We start from the raw sequence: 22897 nt of genomic DNA on the forward strand, positions 1-22897 counted from the left end.
ATCATCAGGACCAAGCATAAAGAAGCATTTTATTTCTATAAAAGGTTTGGTGAGAGTTAATATTGGAATAGTTTTATGCTTGTGTAGTAGCATATGTAGTTTGTAGTAGAGTATGGAGTTTTATGCGGTCTGCAGACATCCAAAAAGAGCCACCAACATTATAAGCTATATATGCTATATATAGGAAGACAAGCCAGATCTTGAAACTGCTGATCTTTAATTCCTACAAATTGAAAATTCTTATTAATTGCAACCTTAAAACTGGATTTATCTACACCCAAAAATAGAGACCTTTTTTCTGTGTTTGACTAGAGAAGCTCTTTTATACTATACTGAAGAAAAACAGCGTAAGGAGGAAATCTTCATGCTGTCTGACAGATTACACTTTTTAAAAACTATGTTTTATAGTTCATTAAATGTTCGGTGCTTGGACAGATACGTGCATAGTAGCACATTAGCGCTACTTATAGCAATATATACAACGTAGCAACAGAAAGAAAAGGCAACTTAATTGGCTTTTACTAAAGACAAACTCTATTGCCATTAGCATTGGGGCTTTCAGCTGTGATTCCCAGTGGGAAAGTGTCCGACTCACCTGACTGTACTTGCAGAAGGACGAGGGAAGGCTGGTGTAACTGGAGCCTTTGTGGCCACGCTGGCGCTGCAGGGCAGGCGGCAGCGGCAGGGAATGGCACAGCTGGCTGGGAAGGTGAGGTTTGCAGTACCCGGGATCGCTGGGCATGCCTTGGAAGAGGCGCTGGCGCATCCCACAGCCACGCATGGTTTGTCCAGGAGATGGTAGTGGTGCTGCGCAAGACGTCTGCATCGCTAGCCGTGTTTAACTGGCAACTCGGGAAACGACTCTGCTGCAAGTCCACAATTCTGCCTCTTTTTTACAGTCTGCGGCGTGATTTTTATGGCTAGATAATGGGAACATATATAGGAAGTTGTTTTTGAAGGTAACTAGCATTATACAGTCTTTTGAAACGTGGGTGTGCTTTGGTGAACAAGACTTAAATCCACAACATTCTGCATTCCTAAAAGTTAAATCCTGAAGCGCTTAAGGATCAGAGATTGGAGTGCTGAGCAGCAACCAATGCTGAGAAGATGTTATTATGTCCAAATGGTTTAACGTCTTGTTTTTCAGCTTTGTATGGGTGTATTGTTGTGCTCAGCACAGAGACCTAGCCACTAGCAAAAAACTGGCTTCTGCAAACAAACCAGTCTGTCCTGATGACAGAAACTGCAACCCAAGTCTAGGCCAGAATGGAGACACTGGAGCTTTTTAGGCTTTTCTGGGAGGCTGCCTGCACAGCAGGCATTGCCCTGTCAGTGGGGCAATATGGCAATCTTGAAAGTTATTGGTATATTAATTTGGATTAAGAAAATATTCTATTAGTATTTAAATGATTAGGGTTGTTTTCCTGAAGCTGTACAGTTTTTTTGTTCAGTTGTCCTGTGCCTCTAAGCAAAATTTTCTTTTTTTTAGGGTTTTTTTTTGCCATTTGTCATTATGAGCAGAACTGTCAACTTTGTCCATAGATGCAATTATGCAATATTTCCTATTATGAGGCATTTTGTTGTTGTTGCTTCTGCAAAATTTATTTCTACAGCCTGAGTTTGTTTTTTTCTGCACTGGCTGTTTGAGTCTGGCTCAACTTAGCAGTTCAGCAGTCTGGCACATATAAAATCAAGTTATAGAAAGAAATGCCGCTTGCCCAGGCACTTGATTAAGATACACGTTTACACTGTTGAGAGGTTCAAGTGCCTCTTTGCTTCAAAGCATGGGCTCAACATTTCTTAGGGAAGTGCTGTGTGGTTTAAGTCTCCATTTTTTGCCGTTCTACTCTCCTGAAATTTGGCTTAATTGTCAGGTTTTGCAATGCCTCCTTACACAGAAGTTTGTGTGAAAGTGAGGTCAGGTAGGTGAATTGTGTACACATTCCTGAAGATAATTTGATTCTGTGCAGCCCAGGTAATCAGTGCAAATTGTAGTGCTAAGCAAACAAACTGAGAGTTTAAACATGTTCTGTCCTCTGAATGACCGTAGAAATTATGTCCCATTGGTGAAAAAGGCACAGTGACTAAAACTGAGGAGGAAAAGTGAATCAGAACTTCATAAAAAATAAGATCCAGGGTGGGGCAGCATGGGGATAAGGAGAAAATGTCAGAATTAGGAAGAATGGACTGGAAACTTGCATCCTTTATGATGTCATCCACTTCAGAAGGATTTGAGGCTCTTGGATTTCCATTCCCTTGTAACTGACAGCTTGTGAGAATACCATCTTACATGGGAGATGACAACCTGCCAGTGTGATCATTTACTTTACTGGCACAAGCAGCAGGTCTGTTTGCTAGGTCTTGATCAGGCCTACACAATACAGACTGTCAGATGGGATTTGCAGCTTCGTGTGAGCCTTTGGTTGGAGCAATATTCCAACTCAGGGTGCAACTTCTTTCTCTGAGGCCCTCTGCCATCTGTGTCAGGGAGCGTCGGCCGTGGAGGCCTGGGCACTGCAGGAGAAGGCAGCTGGATGTGCTGATTCTTCTTCTCGGGCTGCCAGGAACTGTGGTCCTGAGACTCCTGATGTCCAGAAGGTGTTTGAGTGGCAGGAATGCTGAGAAGATAAAGAAAGTTTGGAAAGTAGGGAGCAAGGGCCATTGCAGTGGGTAGAGGAGCCTGGAAGGATTAGGAGAGGAGCTGAAGCAGCAAGCCAGCAGTGTGGGAGGTTTGGGAAGCAGGAACTTGAGGTTAATATGGGAACAGCGTGGGGGTATTTTGTGTTTGTGTGTGGGGAGGGACCTGGGAAGTAAGGAACAAGACAGACTGCTGTGATGGATTGTGGGGTTGCTGTGGGGGAGAGGAGACCCAAATCCTGCATAGTGAGCGTAGACAAACAGGATGATATTGTATGCATAGGGTGAGGGCAGCTTGTCATGAGCACATGAAAGGAGAGGGAAGGAGATATGAGGTGCAGCTGACAGCAGTGATGACTGTGTGTGTTTTCCCCAGGACAGGGTTGCTGCCAGCTGTGTGCCATGCACTGCCTGGGGTTTGTGGCAGCTGGTCAGCAGCCGCCCACCACAAGCTGTGTGGCCTCTGGGTGCTGGGGAGCTGCTCTGCTGTGTCCCACAGCTGCAGCTGAGTGCCAGCAGTCAGTCTTTGGTGGTCCACCCCCATGGGAGCTGCACAGGCCTGCTCTGAGCACTCTGTTCTGAACACAGAATTTACAGTAACCCAGAATGTGCAGTTAAAAACAGGCAGTTGTTTGTGGGTCCTGTATTGCTGTTTACTGAATTTTAAAGGAAAGTGAGCTGAAAGAAGAGGAAGAGAGCCCTGCAAGAGGGTGACTGTATAGCCGTGTAAAGAACTGGGTTTATGCTCCTGTGTAGGAGTACCTACATATTGTGAGTGATGTAGATCTGTGAATGGAATACAAGCTCAGAGTGTAAACTTAGAGCTAATTGCCCCATGGTACTTGTAGTTGAGAACTGACCACAAAAGCTCTGATTCATCTGGAGGTAACTTTGCTACCACAGGGGCATGGCTAGATTGATTTTAGGAACTGTCATACATTCCTAGGTTTTGAAAGTTCATAGCATCTTGGCTTGGAAGAGCTACCACTCCTGATCAGTGTTACTTAGGCCATATGAGTAGTTTTGGAGTGCAGTCAGAAATAGGAAGAGATTTGAAACAGTGTTACTTGTTTATAAAGAGGGTTTTGATTGTTTTCTGCCTCTTCTGAAGTTAGCAACATCAAAATTTTAATTAGTCACGTGGACACCTTTGGACCTCAGCACCTCTGTTTCTTTGCACTCCTTTAGAGCAAGGGATAACACAGCTACCTTATTTTGTATAAATGAATACTTTAAAAACGCTGCCACATAGTACTGATGAATTTCAAATGAAGTCCAGTGAGAAAATGAAGAATTCTCTTTCTAAAATAGAATTCAAGGAGTCCATGGCAAATAGGGAGTTCTACTGATGCAGAAACAGATTGTGATTAACTGGCATTAGAGCAGTATCAAGGACTATTGTAGTCTGACATTGTCATGCCATATTGTACTTCCATCCTGTGAACCTAGAAGTTGCCAGTTAACATTTTTGTTTCTGAACTCTGATAAGTTTATTTTTGCTAACTATGGTGTATATGAACCTTTAAAAAGGTTAACTATGCCATAGTAGCTGCAGAATTCACACACATCGATGTGTTTCCTTTACCAATATAAGCAACATATACAATTTACATAAAATGCAAAATATGTGCATCACTGTTCCAAACTTTTCCATTCTTCATTCTACTGACAGACTTTCAGACACATTTTCCTGAAGTGAGAGAATTTCTGGAGTGTGCCCGTAGCAGTGAGAGATGGCACTCATCCATCCTGTTGCATGAACGAACTTGTTAAACATTCCTTCCACGTCATGTTAGTCACTACTTGAGCAGTGAGACTGCTTTCATGTGGTTTAGCATCCTGTTCCTGGTAAGTAGAATGTTTGGTAATCAGAGAGTGTTGTCTTACATCCTACAGCTGATTCAACACTTAGAGAAACTGGAAATCCTTCTAAAGATGTTTCCTCTGAAAATGAAACTTAAATGTCTCTTACAGAAATTGTCTTGCATGTTATTGCAGCCATCTACAGATGAAGTCAGATTGTATCCTTGGCCAGCAAATGGCACTTTGCAGAGACTCTTAATAAAAGAAGAGTATATCAGATGGGCATCTAGAACTATTTTTATCAATGTTCCTACTTGTATGTCATTTGAAGGAAAAAATAGTGGAGCCACTGGTTGATATTTCCTTAAATGATAAACTTAATAAAAACATATTGTGGTATCCATCTTAATGGGAAACAGGTTGCCAAGGATATAGAAAGATATGGGCAATTTAGAGATACAACAAGATTTGGATTCTTATTCACACAGAGATGTCATCACCATATTTGGGCTCTGGGATAATTTTTACTCATTGTGTGTGTATTGCCTAAAAATCTGTGGGAGGGATTTGGTTGGATTTTTTAAATTTTTTTTTTCTTTCAAGTTTTTTGCAATTTCATCTTGCACTGCCTAAGTGCAGTGCTATCTACACCCTTTAGTTACAAAGCAGAAAAGATGTAGTTAATATGTTGTGCTGTTTCATATGCTGGAATGAGGATTTCCATGAGGATTTTGATTACTTGTGCTATGCTTCCTATGAGAGAAGGTTTCAGTTCTTCAGTATGGTTATAGATCTCAAGTCTCTCCAAAGTTTTGGATCTGCAGGAGCATTTAGCACTTAGCTTAGTACTTTGTTGACTCAGGGATAGATGATGGATTCTGATTAGGTCCCCTGCAGCTATGGGGATGTTTGTCCTCATCTTGGTCAATCCTATTCACATAATTTGGTGAGAGAGTAAAATATGCTGTACAATGGCATTTGAGCCTGTACTGTTACCAGCAGGGAGAGCTTAAACAAAAAAGCAACCAATGTTCATGGGAACAAGGTGATCTTTTTTGTCAGCGACCATTATAATGGGTATGACTTGATGCTATTGCAGTATTTTCTGAATGAGGTAACGTGTAACCTGAATTATTGAGATGCAGTGTGCTTTGCTCTGAGTTTTTAGTTTCATGCCAAGTCAGGAATGTACTGAACTATTCCAGGAAAGGTGCAGGCAAGACCACGTGTAGACAAACACCTGTCCTTCCTGTGTTCGGAAGGAAAATTGGATCTGTAGTTTTGAATTGAGTATGAGAAGTCACAGTGTTTTAGAGCATACATAAGGATGGGCAGCTAACCAGCTAAAGTGCAACAGAGAGCTCAGCCTTCTGAGTTTGAAGGCTTGGTGGGTTTTCAAGTCTGGGGTTTTTTTTACGCATCAGTTTCAAAATCGCCAAGGGATTTGCCAGTCGAGCGTATAAACATGAAAACCTAAATATAGGTTTTCAAACTGCTGCAAGGAGTGCTGATCCACAGATTTTATCTAAAGCCAGATGTCTTATGTATCTAACTTTTTTTTTGCTTTTCTATCCTTCCTCCCATACCTGATGAAACTATTTAGATTTGAAATGTTGGAAGGCCACATACCTGAAGTGGCAGTGGGCTTGTTTAAACACCATTTTCCGGTATTAGTTTTATAGATCCAGAGATGACTAATAAGGAAGTGTCTTCATTTGGTATTTGTGGATGACCAATTTTTGCTAGCGTGCGGAACAAAGCTGGTATGAGAAGGTCGTGTCGCCCAGGGAGCAATTCAAATCTCCAGAGTGAGTCATGACACTGGTATCTTAAGATAGAGGGAGAAAACATGGTGCAAAACTCAAACAGGGATTTTTTTCTTCTGCCTGTTTCATTTTTTGAGATATTTCCAAGCAGACCTATTTCACTAACACTCATGGTGTCAGTGTTCCTAGATTTAGGGCATTCATTTGGGGTCTTCACCTCCCTTTTATTGTAATAGAATGAGGATGGTAGCTGCCTGGTAAATCAGAATGGTGACAATAAGAAATACTGTTGCCATATCTCTAGATGAGTTTTCATAGTACATTTTTTTTAGTCACTTTGGGGATTTGAATATACATTGCAGCAGTGGAGAAGGTAGAGGTGTTTCTTTTGGCAGGCATAACACAGCACAATTATCGTATCAAATTATTGCACATCCTGAAATCATACTGATAAAGTTAGTGGTCTAAAGGCAGTAAATGCACCCCTAGATGTGATGTACCTCAGCAGGTCTGTTCTGTGTCAGAGACTCCTCTACAGTAGAGTTGCTGTGTACATGGAGCATAGTTTGCTTCACACTCTCCTCCCAGGATCACTGCTGAAGTTGGAAGGGCAGGATATTTGCAGTTGGCAAAGGTTTAGTGGCATCTTCAATGAAGTCAGTGGATCTCTCCTAATTTCATTTCCTGCTGCACTAAAAACTCCCTACCAGCAGAGGATGATGCTTTTCAAACCATGAAACCATATTAAAAGTTTAATCTGGATAATATGTAAAACCAATAACACAATCAAAGTTCAATAAAATCTAGACATGGTTTCAGACTAATGTAAAACAAGGCAAAATTAGGCTGTGATATAATTTTAAGGCTAACCTTGATGGAGATCTTGTCAGGAACTGTGGTGCAAAGTGGTTGAAATATTAGATAAGCTATGTTAATACCTTTTTTTTTTCTTTCACTGAAACCAGTTGGGAAATAACCTTCCTTTTCTTTGGGGCATCTGTATAGATCTGAACAGGGAAACATTATTGGTTTTGAAACTTTAAATCACTGTGAACTAGTCCTGTCATCAGTTGTATTAATAATACAAGTAATTTTAGTACAGAGTGTTTAGTATGTATTGATTCACTTATTTTTCAGAACTAGTCAAGCTTTCAGACAATATATTTACATTTACGTGGTGTTAAAGAGCTCTCTGTTATGGATCAAAGAAGCTTCTACAAAAATGTGTTGATTGGAGAATTTTTTTTTAATTGACAATTTGTTTATTGGAGAAATTGTTGAAAGCAAGGAGGAAAATTTCATCGTAAGTAGATGTCAGTATCCTTAGCACAGAAACAGGAAGAGAGGAAGGAGAATACAGAATAATAGAAGGAAGGAAACTAGGGAAGGAAAAAAGGAAGGAAATTCTAACCTACAGGTGAGAGTTAACAATTTGTGTTCTGCTGCAGGAAGAAATGCAAAATTGAGCCAATGTTTGGTACATACTTAATGGACATGCGAAACTAGATGAAATGTATATTCACCTCAAAAGAAACAGAACAGTCTTGTGGAGCTGTTTATTTTCATTAGACAAATTGACCTTTGACTTTAAAGCTATAAACAATGTAAGCCAGCATGGAGCAGCTTCACTGTGGTTTGCTTTTGTGTAAAAATGTATTTAACAGTGATTGTAAATTTATTTAGGGGCTCTTACTGTACTAACATAGCCTTTAAGTGCAGTTTTAATAATTTTTACTTTACAGTTTTCTCTTTTTCAATGTTTTTTCATTAAGACAGACTTTCACTTGAAGAAAGTTAAAGTGTGTCAGTAGTTCACTTGGCTGGGGACAAGTCTCTGAGATGTAGCAAGATGTAGACATTCCTTGGGTAGAATGTGAACAGCCTGTTGGGGAAAAGCAGCATCATTCACACAGGTAGCATGAGGATGTGGGCACCAGTGCAAGGTCTCTCCATGTCTAAATTCAACATATGGATGTATTCAAAAACTAAATTCAAAAACTGGATGTTCGGTGCAGAAACAAAAGTGTTTCAAAGGCTGGTTACACTCTTTAGCCATTTAGGAATCCTGCGTTTCTGGTTTCAGACAGTTGCTCAAGTGGGCAGGTTTGATCTTCCTTTTTTCTTCATGTGAACCTCTCAAAACAGAGGACATGCAGCCAACTTGTGCACCACCCATGTTCAGACTGCTCAAGCTTGTGAGGAAAGGTAACAGAGATGCCTCGTATTTGTTTGGTAATCTAATGAAGGCAGTTATTTACAACTCTCATGGAAGAGCCGGGCTTTGCTAGGTCATATATTTCAGGCAGATGGTTTTTAGGGATTACACGGAGAGGGTGGCTTGAAACCTGGATGCCTGAGGTATTGGTAGGGGTTTTATTCTGCCAGGGATTTGCAATTAAACCCTGGGCATAGTTATTTACCTCTTGTCCTTGCTCCCCATCTGCAGAATGGGAACACCATGGGTAGAAGCTCAAACACACAGAAGTACTGCCGGTTGCTCAGGCTTCTCTGCTGGAGCATGTAATGAAAGGAGTGTGCTGGGTCGCTCAGCTAAGTCATTTAGTTTACCCATTGTTGCCTAAAATAGCATCAAGTGAGCGTGACGCATGCTCTGCTCTGCTGAGGCCCACAGAACATATGTTGATGTACGGGCTGGGAGCCCTCTGTTCCTCTTCCCTACGCGGCCGGCAGACATTGCCTTCCTCTGTGTGTGTTGGCGCTCTGACCCTCATCTTCGAGGCTGTGGTGACGTGGAGGCGATGACGGAGCCAAAGCTTCTGAAGCACATATCTTCAGAGAGCTGCCGCTCGCAGGAGAAATTAATATGCATCAGGTAAATCTGCGGCTGTAAATGAAACCTTGGGACATTTCCTCAGCCGTGACTAATCCTGTGCGCACTGTGACTCAGCTGGTGAAGCATTTATCAGGAGAGCTCCCCGAGCACTCAGCTATAAGCCTGTAAATAAAAATATCTTGTTTTCTCGTAGCAAACAGAATCATCTAATCTAATTTCATCGCCTGTTCCTTACCCCTTCAAAAATAAGCCACCCAAATGTTTATTGCTATGCAAGAGAGAAAACATCATTGATAGTAAACACACAGCCTTAAATTCACATGTGTTTGGCTTCTGATTCACAAGTTCAAAATCTTAAATCTCTGAACCTGACTCCAAATTATTTTGTAAAAACATGATTTTGGTCTGCTTTGTGGTTTATGAGCTGCAAGGTGATGAAACCACATGTAGTTCATCAAGTTTATATCATCGGTAACCTGTGTATGTTGGCTGAGGTTGATTAAAAGAGACTGTAAAAAATCCATACTGGGTTTTCCCCATTCCGTACTCTGGGAAAAATCCAGTCCGGGTTTTCCCTCATTCCGTATTCCAGGAAAAATCCAGTCCGGGTTTTCCCCCATTCCGTATTCCAGAAATAATCCAGTCCGGGTTTTCCCCCATTCCGTATTCCGGGAAAAATCCAGTCCGGGTTTTCCCTCATTCCGTATTCCAGGAAAAATCCAGTCCGGGTTTTCCCCCATTCCGTATTCCGGGAAGAATCCAGTCCGGGTTTTCCCCCATTCCGTATTCCGGGAAAAATCCAGTCCGGGTTTTCCCCCATTCCGTATTCCGGGAAAAATCCAGTCCGGGTTTTCCCCCATTCCGTATTCCAGAAATAATCCAGTCCGGGTTTTCCCCCATTCCGTATTCCAGAAATAATCCAGTCCGGGTTTTTTTCCCCCATTCCGTATTCCGGGAAGAATCCAGTCCGGGTTTTCCCCTCAGCCTGGATCCCGGATGGAATTGACCGAAGGTGAAGGAAAAACCCGTTTTTTCATGGCTTCCCGTCGCCAGCAGGAGCTGGGATGTGCTGAGCTACACCCTCCACCCAACATTGCAATACTGGAATTTTCTCCAAGAAAATTCAGTGGTGCCATCTTGAGAGAAAACACAACTCTGCAACAAACAGAGCAGTATCTCACTTCTAATGTAGCAAATATATGGTACCTTTGATTTACAAGATCACACAATTTACTTTCCCATACAATTACTAGCAAAAATATCCACAAAAAGTTCAAATAAATAAGAATACATGAATACCCAACATCAAAAGCTGGGCTGCAAATCCTCAGTTGATCAAGTTCAGGCCGTCCAAGGTGGTCTGTTTATTTTTTAGATGAGAAACCACTTATGCAATGGGAGCAGCAAAGGCTCAATACCTTTAAAATAAGGCAAAAATTATTACATTCTAGGCAATTTCATACTGTATAAATTTATAATAACAGCTCAAAAAAAAGATGGCACATCTGGCTGAAAAAACTGTCAAAATTCTCTCAGAATTTAAACAAGATTCTTGCAAATAAAAGGTAAAAGTTACCTCAAATAACAATGAATGAATCACAGAAAGGACACGAACAGTGATAGGATTAGGGCAGATTTCAGCAGTCTGGAGTCAAACAGGACAGTTTAGCCCAATGAAATCAGCACAACCCTCCTTGCATCGTGAAACTCACAGGGTTTTTTGATGGACTTGGAAACGGAACTTCAAATAAGTATATTATTTGTAGTTTGTTACCCCATAATAAAAAACCCTGCAAAATTTTGGGCTGAATCCAAACTTGACATCTAATTTATTCTAAAACAGGAACCAAGGCACGCAGATCCTATCACAAATTCCTGCAAAGCTGTTAGGCTTGTTATACTTTCCTATATTCCATTGTGGTTTTGATGACTTTTTGGCTAAGTCAACCCCTCAAATCACAAGTGCCAATTTTCTTTCTCATTTTAGCTCAGGTTTGTGGTTATTTAAGCCTGCATCTTGTACTTTGGGGTTGTTTTGGTGTTTATAAACTGCACCTGCCCCAAGATCTTTGTGCACAAAATGTAGGAACCTCTGCTCTGGATAAATGTACTGGGAGTATTGCTGTCAGTGCAGCAGCCCTGATCTTAGTAAGGATGCTTTCTTACAACTCTTAAAACACTAAAGTGTAGCATTGTCACCTCTCATGTCAACTAATACTGCCAAACAGCTTTTCTGTATAACCTTGTATTCTGCTTGAGTCCTGCATAATTTTTCCATACGCATTCTTTCATGACAAAGTTTTCTTCTTTGAATATAATCAATGTCTTCAGAAATTGAGCATTTTCAATGTTTTAGATACATATTTTGTTCACTATCCTATAGCTGGCTTTGAATAGTCTGTTTAAGACAGCCTTTAAATCAAATATGTCCCAAATAACCAATTTTCTTGCTGTTTGAAGTCAGGAAAAAGCAAACATCATCTGAGTACAAAGGTTATGTTTGGCCTTTGAGGGCTGCTATAAAAACAGTATTTCACATGTTCTGTATTTTTTCCTGTTTTTGTAGTTATGGGTAGTGTGAGTGGATAGAAACAACTTCATTTTATATGGTGATAAAATTGGTTGCTGTGAAAATGTAATTACTTGAAAATATCTCAGTCGTGCTTCTCAGTTGTGCTTCTCACTTTTGTTGGATGCACTGAATCAAGCTATTGGGCAGGGTGTGATTAGCTGATCCCGAAAAACAAAACACCTCAGGGTGTCTGTTCATTATTTAGACTATTTGTCCTTAAATCATCTCTATTATTGCATCTGGAATACGCAGTAGGTAAAATTTTACAGTGGGAAGCTTTTCTTAAATGTGAAACAGATGGGAGAATCCCAACGTGCATGTCAGTGGGCAGGAATTCGTGTGTAAAAACTGCATCGGTTTTGACGGACCACCTTACGAGCAACAAATAGTTCCAGGACCAAAGCACTGGCAGATGGAGTTATACTAAGGTTCTATGTAATCCATGGGTATAATAGTCCTCTCTGTGTTTCCTTATAACATCCTGCCTGAAGTCAGCCTAGTTCTGTCTAGCAAAACTACTTCATTTCTTAGCTGAGATGATGCAGACTTGTTCTTACTGTCGGTTTGTGTCATCATGTAAGTACTCACATGGTACTTGGCATGAGAATGTCCTTGCAAATTAGAAATACACCTGCAAATACGTTTTAGAGATGCTGAAATATCTCACTGCATAAAGCTGACATGTATTCAATCAATTTAGCATGTTTCAAAGCCAACAAAATGCAATTGAAGGTTCGTTCTTTTCGTGGTGTTCCTGCCAAGGAACCCAGCTGGGTAAGTTTTGGAAGATGGCACTTTGACACCTCGGGGTCCTATCTGCAGTGTGCCAGGCACACAGACACCTTACTTGTCAGTTCTTCTCCCCCCACCCCTCAACAGCAGTTGCAGTATTCACAGCTCCCCACTTTTCAGTTATGGGTCATTACAATACAGGTAAGCTGGCAGATTTAGCTCACAGTAAAATTCCTTTGAATGGTGAAAAGGTCATTTGATACCTGAAAATTAATGGGTTTATTACCATGAGAGGAATAAAATGCCCTGGTTTTTTCCTTTAGAATGTCATGTCACTCTTGCTGTTTGCCTTTTGAATAGTGTGTCATACACCAATGGCACCTGCCAAATACCAAGCAGGCATTTCAGTTATTTGTGTTGTCATTCTCAATGGAATAAATGGAAGCGGCTTGGGTGAGGGCATACAAGGCAGTCTTCATACAGCAGCCTGTCTCTTTGCAAGGCAGCTGTGAATTTAATGGGAATATAAATGAGAAGTGGCTGATAATTAGGCTGCTGGATGTTTTAGCATTATTATTGTTAATTTCTAAAATCAATGAGGTAATCCAGAGAGTTCTGTTGAGAAGCATATCTTTTTGCTTTTTAATATCCTAAGCAGGGTCTCAGCTCGGTGACATGGAAAGTTACAGCTCCTGGTAGGAATTGGGTATCAAAATGTACTAAAAGGTCCCTCAGAGATGAAAGGAAGAGAACTGTGATGGGCAAAATGAATCTTCCCTTTGCTCCCTCCACCCCTAAATCCAATCATGCAATGCTTACATGATTTATTACTGATGTGATTTATATACTTTTTATAGTGGCTGTGAGAGTAGGTGTGAAAATTGATTTCTGTGGCAATCCAGTCTTACTTGCGCTTGTATAGAGGCTGTTGCATGGTACTAGCTTCTTTCAGCCTTCCCCATTTACCCAGGCAGCCTCTGCTGTCTTTACCCAGCTTCTTTCTAGACTGCAGAACAGCATTCCAGATCATGCTTTGCTTCCCATAACCTCCATCCAAATCCCTTGGCCTTTTCTACAGTGTTCGCAATTAAACACTAACAATGAGTTGCCAGGGAAAGCAGTTGTGTGTTACAGCTGAGTGCTGTGCCAGGTCAGCAAGTTTGTGCGTGGCTGCCTGTGCCTCCTTCCTGTGCCAACACAACAGGCATTCTCTTTTCCTAGACTGCGAAATACAGAGGTGGCCAAGTGCACTTGCCACTCTGGGACTTTGATCAGGGGAGATGGCAGTTTGCTGCAGCAAAATTGAGTTTGTTTAAGGGTAACGGGGTAGGATTCTTTCTGCCTCTCACAGCATGCTTGGGAGGAGCAGTACCTCGTTAATCTTGGTGCTTGTTTTGCTGTTTGGGATGCAGCAATAGCATCTTGAAATGCTAGATCAGGGACACTGCTTCTGTAGCATTGCCTCAGATGAAAATGTGTGAAAACAGAGATTAATTCTTTGAGATTTGTCCTGCTTCAGCTGTGAATATGGTCCATGCACACAGGCATCTCTGCAGTGATAGATCTGACTTGGCATGTGAATTTGGCACTGAGTGACAGCTCTATACCAAGTACTGCCCAGATGGTGAGCTCTTGTAAAGCTTTGCTCCTTTTCCTCTCAAACCTAGTTATTAGGATCTTTTGTATCCTCACATGATCAGGTGTGAGAGCAATGGCTGACTGACAGCAAGGTGAGGGGCAGAAGTGGGATGGCTCCATAAGTGCAGGAAAAAGAGGCTGATTCTTACTGTCTTTTCAGATATGTGTCAGTACTTGCTGTCAAAAGGAGGATCCTGGTGCAGTTGATCATGGTTTGTTGTGGCTGAAGAAGAGACACGAAGAGAGGCATCATCATGAGTGGGAGAGAGTGGTGCAGTGGCTGAATACATCATGGTGAAAAGTGGGAGGAAAGAGAAGCTGGGAGAGTTGTTAATGGAGTAATAGAGAGGTTAAGAGAAGAATGAAGGGACACCAAGGCCAAAGATGTGACAAATCTATCTAAAGCTCATTCTGTCAGTAGCCTGCTATGGTAGGGTAGTAGCAGCACATCCATTTGGAGCTGAATATTACCTCAGTCATTGTTTTCATAATCCTCTTTCTACTCTAATACTGCACATTATGCAAATGTGCCAGGTGCATGCTGGGTGCAGGATGCTGCTCAGAATCCTTCATGAGCATGCAAGGCTAATAGACAGCTTTTGTCCGAAGCACGGCTCTTCCACGTGACTCACAGTACTGGCTGCTGTTGGAAAATCCAGCAGTCTGTTTTGTTTCTCCAATATGCTACCTGATAGCTAAGGTCATGTAATAGGTTCTTTACACTCTGGAACTTATATGGAAATGTTCCCAAGTGAGTAACTAATCACCTTCCAGATCTCATGCTGCCTGCTTTGATGTGGTGGGGTGCAGTGCTAGTGCAAGGATGGTGATCCAGGAGGAGAATACCTTAGTTCTGTCATGGATTCTCTTCAGCAAGTCATAACAACTTGTTCAACTGGTTTTTACAGTGGGATCATCCTTTACTGCAGTGGTTTCCTTTCCATCGATGGTTAATCATTATCCCTAGGAGCACAACAAAGCCATAATGCCTCAGATGTTACTTGCTGGTGGCATGACAGATGCTGTTACTGTTGTGGTAATTGGCACGATTACCTACCCTGTAAGGGTGTGCTAGCTCATTAAAATTAGAAAGAACTGATGGCTCAGCCCAAACTACAAATATTGTTATTGTGTGACTTGCTTGTTTTTGACTTTTCGGTAACAGTTGTCCCATCAGAGTGAGGATAATGCCCAGCAGATGAAGAGCAGTGATTTTAGTGGACTCTCCACACAGGTGACTCATGTGTTGTTCGGTCTGCTTTTTTCTCAGTTTAATTTATTGTAAAAGACCAGCTGCTAAACCAAAACATATGCCAGGGAAGGAAACATGAAAGTGCAATGGTACAGAAGTCTTCCTGTTGGATTGTTTCAAAATGTTTGCTTACAGGCAGGAATTCCTGCTGCTTGGGTTTAAATACTTGACTTTTCCACTACCTCCAAACTGATTCACTCTCACTTGTGATGAGAGGCATTCAACATTCAGCTCCTCCATTTTTCTGTTTCTGTGTTCTCAGTGAGTAACTCCACTGTTTCTTTGGTTAATTAAAGTTTACTGCAGGAGGAGCAGGAGTGGGTTGAGAGCACTGATGAAAAGATGACTAACAAAGTAATCGGCATGTGATTAAAGTGTGGGCTGATGGCACAGATTAGCCCTCCCTGGACTTTGATTTTATCTTAGCTCCATGTTTGAAATAATTCTGTGTAATAATATATAGAATTTCTATCCCATCTATCTTATCACATTAGAGCAAACTAGACAAAATGACTCAATTTCAAACGACTCTGATTCAGCTTGGGCTGCAGCCACGCATTGCAAATATGAGGTTAGGTGACTTTGTTTCTTTAAAATTCTTTCCCTGTATGAAGTATACGGGGGGGGGGGGGAGTTGGTCAGAGTGGAAAGTTGAGGTGTCATTTTAAAGCCTCATGAGATGCATAGGTGTCAGTCATGCCACAAAACACTTTGTGAAAATCATGTCACAGAACACTTTGTGAACTGGCAGCAGCTGAAGGCTGGGGTGGATGTGGGGGTTTGAGCAGTGGATAAATCGCAAAGGGAAAAATGAAACTTTTCCCAGAGGGAGAGTCACCACATACACTTGCACAGAAAGTTGTTTGCTCTGTGTGGTGACTCTAACACATTTCTTTACCAAAAAAGCATGGTTTCATTTTATTTCTTTTTAAATTATATATCTTGTTGGGCTATTGACACCTGCCTGATGCAAGATGACAGAAAGAGCTGCTTTAAACATGTCATATAAACACTTCCTCCTGCTACTCATATCCTTTTCCTCCTCTGTAATTCTGGTATTCTGTGAGTCTAATACCGAGGCATTACCTGAGCTGCTGTGCAGGTAATAAAATAGTGATTTGAGAGAGGCACCGACATGCAGAGAGAACAGTGAGATACCTGTTCCCTCTCCCCAGATTCCTCCATCTGCCACTAGGGCCACAGTGAGGACTGTGTGGAAACTAAAAAGGCCAGCATCCAAGCTGAAGGTAACAGAGGACATGGCAGGGGAAGGAAAGAGAAATACTATGACGTGGTGATGTCCATGGCACACCAGAGGCACAGGGGCTTCCTCAGTGGTGCCATGAAGTGCAGTGCTGAGGTGCGCATCCCATCGGAGAGCACAAACAGCATCATCTAAACTGCCTGAGCAGCTGCTGCTGGCAGCACTTTTCATGAAATATAGAATTCACGACCAATAAAGGGAACTTAAATCACTAAGTTATTAACGGATTACTTGTGGAATCTTGGAATAAGGAAATAGAAAGAAGAAAACAGAAGGAAAAAATCAGGAACCCCTAGGTTCCTGGAGAGTTCAGTAAAGTTTTAGTATGTCATTTTTCTTTGGGTATAGCCTACTGCCCATGCTCAGGAACTTTCTTTCAGAAGGTGCAAAATTGCCACTTCCAGCTGCTGGGGATGTTGGGGAGCCATCAGGAGACTGTCAGTGCAGTGCCATCATGCTCAGTGGTAGTAAAATAACTTGCATAATTCTTATCAAGGAAGGGATAGTACATCTGAATAACTCATTCCTGATCACCGGTTAAGACAGTTGTGACAATCTGCACTCTTTTGTTGATTGAATGTGTGTCAAACTAGTCTAACAAATTGATAATTTGTTTGCCTCTTGCAGGATAGAACTGGTTTACCTTTTTGATTTTAAAATGTTCTTTTAAAGAAGCTAATTTGTCATCTACTTAAAGCTGTCAAATGAATGCTTGTTTTAGAAGAACTTATAAGCTAGAATGGTGTATTAATCAGGTTTCTTGGCACAGCACTTAATGATGCTCTCTTTAAAGCCAAAACAAAAAACCTAGGGGTGCATTCTTTACAATATAAAGTGAAAAAATTAGATCCTTCATGCCATGATGAAGCATGGGTGTTTTGCACATTAGCTGAACAATATCTACAATTTGCTAGGCTAGTTTTTGTCTGTATTCAGAAAAACAAAGTAAGTCCCAAAAACACAAGGTCTGCAAAAGTGATTCTTGGGATAGAAATGATCCTTCAGGTTCACAAGGCAGCTCACAAAAATTTTAAGAGTGTTGTGTTCAATTCAGCATGAAGCCCTTGAAAGTGGGGCAACTAAAACCCCAACCTCCCCCTTCTTCTGTTTCAATTTTTGTTTATTTAAATATGGGACTTCATGGGAAATGGCTAGGAAAAAAGGTTGTTAAGCACTGGGTTGCTCTTCTCTTAGAATTGAACAGTTCAGGTTGAAAGGGACCGTTCAAAGTCATCTAGTCCAACCCCTATGTCATCTTTATCATGATAGAAATTGGAGCCTGAATGTGAATAACAGATTAGGGTGGGAGGTTGTTCAGACCAGCTCCTTCCACCCTTGTTCTTGACCAGGTGTGGGGAGGGAGCAGGTTTTAGTGTTGCGGGCTGTTGTTTTTAAGTCTGAAAGAATCTCTCTGAATGCCTCTGGAATCAGTTAGACTGTCTGAATTGGTTTGTTTGTGGGGTTTTTTTTCCCTAATCTGATTTCAAGACCATTATTGGCACTCTTATTTAGATCTGGAAGCCAGATGAGTGTTTAAAAAAAAAAAAAATTGTGCGGGAGGAAATACTGCGTAATGCAGTTTGAATTGCGGCTTTCAATATTTTGAAAATTACCTTTAAAAAAATAAAATAATTAAACAACTTCCTAGACACAGCAGATCATTTGTCTGTGGCTTTGCTTTTTACAGCAATGTTGCTGAAGTCATGTTGACCAGCTTTCATGCCAGGTTCCTCATGACACTAGCACAGCAAAAAATGCCTTTTTTTATCTTTTTTTGCATCTGGAAGCAAAAACCATCCAGTACATCCAGTCTGGTTGCCACTGTGGGTGTCCAAACAGCCATGCCAGCTCTAGTGGGAACTATGTGGGATCTGGATTGCTACAAAGGATATTTTGGGGGAACCACATGCACAGTAACTTTTGAACCAGGAACTCTCTACTGTAACAGTCCTGGCTCTGGCCATCCTGATGAGTGACTAACTGGCCTCCCTGGAACAAGGGAGATAAGCAGTTCCTGGCATGTGGCTATCAATTGGCAGCTCAAGATAGGCAGTTGATGTGAGCTCCTTCTTTGTCTGGATTTTTGTATGGCATCAGAGCACCAAACCACTGAGTAAAGCCTTTGTGTCTGACCTGCCAGGAGATTCCTGGGGTCTCTGGGAACTACAAGATGACTGAGGGCTTAGCAGGTAGCCAGATTCAGTTTTATCTTTTAGTCTCCCGACTTGTAATATTTTGTATTCCTTCAATCCTGGCTCTATAATGAATGTTACTTTGCTTAATGGCAGTAAACACAAAACAGTCTATCTGTGCAACTGCCATCAAAGGTGTCAGTTTTTGTCGACATTTTGGATGCTGCTGTATGTGCAGCTTGGAAACCTCTTGGTCTCTGTGTGTTACATTGCACTCTAATAAAGTCCACTGAGAGAGAAGTGAGGCTCTCACCTGTTATATCACCAAGGGAGACTATGAAGCTGCTCACAAGGACAAATAAAGAGAGCTGAAAGTTGTTTTCAAGCTTCCCCTTTACTTGTCCTGAGTGAGGGGATGGGGGAGGAAGGACCTGCTTTTTGCAGATGGTAGAATGATTCACCAGTTAATGGGATCTTAGTGCCTGGCAAGAAAAGATGTCATTAGCTGTGCTGAATGTCTGTGTGATGCACACATTTGGTCCAACGTATAGCGCGCTTGTGTGTGCTCGCTCCACCGGCTGCTCGCTCCACCAGTTCCTCTCTTACTCCTCTGCTTACGCACATCAAATGCTGCTTTTGATAAGCTCTGATTTATGGGCAAGTGACTCTTTAATAGGAAAGTGCTCTCATCTGCTAGGGTGACAAAGAGCTAGTCTTTACTTATTAATAGTGGCTTAAGAGACAACGTGCTGGTTAATCAGTGGTGAGATACACAATTGGGTTGCAAGTTTCATTTAAATCCCCTTCATTTTAAATACATCATAATATGAGATCATTGTAGCAACCACTGTGGTCAGAACTTCTTGAAGTGAGTTACAAAATACCATTTTTGTTAGTACATTCAGTATTCATTAGCCTTTCACAACTAACTAACTAGCTTTCAGGTTTCAAGAGTTCCAGGAATACTTGCACAATGGGGATTATTTCTAAATCTTTCACACTAAAACCAGTGTCCATTTGTCAGACATCATAGTACTTCAGCAGTGGCTTTTCCCATGACCACAGTTCTACTTTACTCATGGGAAGTTAAACAAAGGGGTAAAATCGGTTTTAAGCTTTAAATGAACCAGGCTGTCACGGAAAGTAACTTTTGTTTTCAGGTTGGAGGATGGTTATTTTCCAAAAAGATAATTTAGCACTTATACTATGCCATTTTAAAACTCTCAATATTTCTAAGGAGAAAAAAATGTTTAAAAAAAAAAAAAGGAAGCCTGTGTCTGTTTTTAATTGGCATAGGCATAAGTCCTTAAGTTGGAGTGTGTCTGCGTCAGTCAGCTGAGTGACTGTGTTGTGATACTGATGCAGGTCTGACTCTGGATTTGAAACCTAATTTTATATAACTGAAAAACTCGGCATAGTTATGTTGAGAGAAGTGAATAATTTTTGTTTTCTCATGCATCACCCAATTTAAAAGCTTTTCTCCTTCTCCACTATATTTCCCTCCTCTTCTGTTTTTGCATATTTGTTTTGACATGCTACCTCAGAAATAACTGATCCTCTCTTTTTTCATAGTAAAGAGTTGTGGTTTTTCAAAAGATCTGAGGACTTATCTGCACAATATTCCATGATAATTTAGTGGTTTAATATATAAGTTATTATTCTAGCGACATGGTACCTCCTTGAGTTTAACTTCTTTTACTTACAAGGCAAGGCTTTGAAGAAGATATATCACAGCAGTCCTGCCTTTATTCTAGTTAATAACACCAAATTGTTCAAAGATTACTATTGTCTTTAAATCTTATCTATCTTAATCGAAATAAACTTTCAATAGCAGGTAGGTCCCTTCTTCTGAATTGTTTTAAATGATAAGAGCAAGGATATGACTAATTACCTTCACTGTGGAATCATACAGAGCTAAGGTTTGCTTTCTTTGGCCAGCTACCTTACCTGCTTGGGGTGTGCATTATATCAGGGAAACCAGCATGATTCATAATGGAGGAGAAAATAAAGTGGTAGAAATGATAACAGGTGTTGAACAATACCCATTTGTAAGGTGCCACTGTCAGATCTCAAAGGGGTTTATAGCTGCTGTTCAGCTTCCACGTGTCTACTAGTAGTGATAATGTATTTGAAGACCACAGTATGTATCCCATGGTGAAAAATTTGCTCACAAGATTTCCCTGTAGAGAATGCTGAGATTTGGATGTGCCACTCTAATTTATTTGCTCTTTTGCAGTTGGTGTACAGCAGGCAGCATTGTGCTGGCAAGGAAAGTGCATTTTTGCAAGAGAGGTATTCTGTGCTAAAAACCCCAGTCCTGTTACACTGTGGGCTCTCCTACAGCAGTGTGCTGCCAGTACAACCCCTGAAAACAGCTCTCTTTGATGCCACGGACAACCACAGTTGCCAGCTGTCTAGCACAGATAAAGCTAGAAAGAGATTTCACTAATTCTCTCATTCAGCAATCTGGGGTAAATACTTCTCAAGTTCTGCTCTGGAGAATATGTACTCAAAAGTGGAGGGAAGAGAAACCTTTGGGTTAAACAAAAATAGGTCTAGTAAATTGTCATCTAGGAAGGCACCTCTGTGCTGTAAAGCTGACAGTGATAGCATGGCATAACTGATAATGTGGCATAATTGGTCTACTGTGCTTAATAGGGGAGTGCCTTATTAGGGAATGACATTAACATTTCCCTTGTGTTTCTTTTCCTGAAATGTACTGACAAGATTACAAAAAGAATGTTATCAATAAATAAGTAGCTTTGTAAAAAGCTATAAAGTACTAAAGAGTAGTGTACAAACACCATCAAATTCTTGCAAGGCAGTAGAGATACATCATTTTACACCCAGTTGATGGACTCAAGATAGGAGTAATGAGTTTCAGGTAACTGGAAGTGGAAAGGGGGGGGGCTAGGTCTTGGCTGTCATTTGGAATTAGCTGCCTGTACCAGTAGTATGCCTGGAATGTGCCTGGGACTGTCCTGGCTTGCCTGTGCAGGCTTTTTCCTGACTCACGTTCTCCTCTGACAAGTGAAAGGGACCAGAAATATAAATGTTGGCTTAGCAAGATGGGGAGCATTTTGTACATGCCCAGACCAGCCATCAGCCCAGGACATTGGCTCGAAGGCCCTGGCCAGAGAGGTGAGAAATGTCAGGTTGGAGTCACACATCAGTTCTTTTCACATCCTAGTTTTGGCTGAGATAACTGCTCGCCACTCTGGTACCTTCTGAGACCAGCTGTGCCCAACTAGGCACAAGCTGTGGCCAGATCCTTCCACAGCATGTCATTCTGTGATTTCTTTGTTCCTGACATTCTCAATTTTCTAAATCATGTGCTTTGAGGGCAGGTGGGGGAAAAAAGATGATTTTTCTGCAGTGCAGTGTAATAAACATTGTATAAGTTGTTATATGCAATACAAAAGGAGAAGAGGAAAAAAGGAAAGAAAAGAAAAGGAACAGAAAAAGAAAAGAACAGAAATCAGCTCTCCCAACACTGGAATGTGAACAATTCTCTCCTATTACCCCAGGAGCAGTCACCTCAGGAGCTGGTTATGTGTAATGCACCAGTCATAAAGCAGTGGGTGTATGTTAAAAATCAAGAAATGGAGTGGAAGGGGGGCTGGGAGGTAGTCTTGGAAATGAGTAGTTCTCTCCCACTCAGCAAGCCAGTTCCATTATCTGAATCAGTATAAAAATACCCACCCACCCCTAGGAATGCACTAAGTCACTCCCTCCATGCCAGATATCTCTGATTGAGAGTAACTGCTTGCTTTTGAGAGCCTGGAGTGGATCTCTGTGGAGTGCTTGAGTAGGAGGTGAAAAATCAGTAGCTAATGTGATGGCTTCTGGTTTTGTTTTATTTATTCTGAAACTGTTTTTCAAGCCCAAACAGCAGCCTGTCAGGGAAGGTGTCTCTGCTTGGGATTCATTATAGTTATTATCAGTAGCAACATGCCTCTGGCTAATTACACTTGGTTTGTGAGTGACAGCCTTTGATTGGACAGTGTTGCTCTCCCCTCCTGGGCAGGGGGTTCCTTCTCAGGTCACAGATTAAGTCATTGCTAGATGAAATTTCATGGTATGTTATGGCAATGCATGCTTGAACTAAAGACTGCCGCTGCTTAACTCTCTCAAGTTAGCTTTTTTGCACACCTGCTGGAAATAGGAGACGGGGCTCAGATCCTGCATCTCAATTCCTTACAGTTTGTAGCACAATGAAGCTCTACTTGAAGAAATTTGCCACTTCAAACTATCTCTAATAGGAGCTGGATATAGAGTTCAATGACTTGATGCAATGCTGTCCAAGT

At 41.3% G+C, this 22897-nt stretch overlaps 1 long non-coding RNA gene across 5 annotated transcripts in view; it reads left to right on the forward strand.

Moving 5' to 3' along the window:
- The first annotated feature begins 613 nt into the window (after positions 1-613).
- LOC138112622 (uncharacterized) overlaps positions 614-22897 on the forward strand; it is a 36266-nt gene continuing 13982 nt past the window's right edge. For 3 of the 5 annotated variants that reach the window (XR_011151784.1, XR_011151786.1, XR_011151788.1), the window contains exons 1-2: positions 614-959; positions 4310-4485. This is a non-coding gene — a long non-coding RNA (uncharacterized lncRNA). Of the gene's footprint in view, positions 960-4309; positions 4486-4611; positions 4809-22897 lie in introns of those variants that run through there. The other 2 variants (XR_011151787.1, XR_011151785.1) reach the window with 2 other exon arrangements.

The sequence above is a fragment of the Aphelocoma coerulescens genome, chromosome 6 (genome assembly GCF_041296385.1).
Source record: "Aphelocoma coerulescens isolate FSJ_1873_10779 chromosome 6, UR_Acoe_1.0, whole genome shotgun sequence".
NCBI classification, from domain to species: Eukaryota; Metazoa; Chordata; class Aves; order Passeriformes; family Corvidae; genus Aphelocoma; species Aphelocoma coerulescens.